This window comes from Austrofundulus limnaeus, unplaced genomic scaffold, assembly GCF_001266775.1.
Source record: "Austrofundulus limnaeus strain Quisiro unplaced genomic scaffold, Austrofundulus_limnaeus-1.0 Scaffold315, whole genome shotgun sequence".
NCBI lineage: Eukaryota > Metazoa > Chordata > Actinopteri > Cyprinodontiformes > Rivulidae > Austrofundulus > Austrofundulus limnaeus.
The window spans coordinates 521,370-521,825 of record NW_013952717.1 but is presented as its reverse complement, the minus strand read 5'-3'; the positions used below and the strand labels follow the sequence as shown (position 1 = coordinate 521,825).

At 48.7% G+C, this 456-nt stretch overlaps 1 protein-coding gene across 2 annotated transcripts in view; it reads right to left on the bottom strand.

Annotated features, from left to right (window-relative positions):
- efr3a (EFR3 homolog A (S. cerevisiae)) overlaps window positions 1-456 on the bottom strand; it is a 55,373-nt gene that overhangs the window by 20,976 nt on the left and 33,941 nt on the right. The gene's annotated exons all lie outside the window — the stretch shown is intronic.

Genomic DNA, 456 nt, shown 5'->3' with positions numbered 1-456 from the left:
ACTGCAGCAGCTGCTCCGGTCTCAGTTTGATCTGAGGTTAGGTTTACTGCAGCAGCTGCTCCGGTCTCAGTTTGATCTGAGGTTAGGTTTACTGCAGCAGCTGCTCCGGTCTCAGTTTGATCTGAGGTTAGGTTTACTGCAACAAATATAAAAATATTAAAGCCACACGGTTCTGTCGTCACCGTCCACATGAGGAGACGGTTCTGGATCTGAACCCAGATACAGGTCAGACAGGTACAGGTACTCACACCAACACAGACAGGTACTCACACTAACACAGACAGGTACAGGTACTCACACTAACACAGACAGGTACAGGTACTCACACTAACACAGACAGGTACAGGTACTCACACCAACACAGACAGGTACAGGTACTCACACCAACACAGACAGGTACAGGTACTCACACCAACACAGACAGGTACAGGTACTCACACCAACACAGACAGGTAC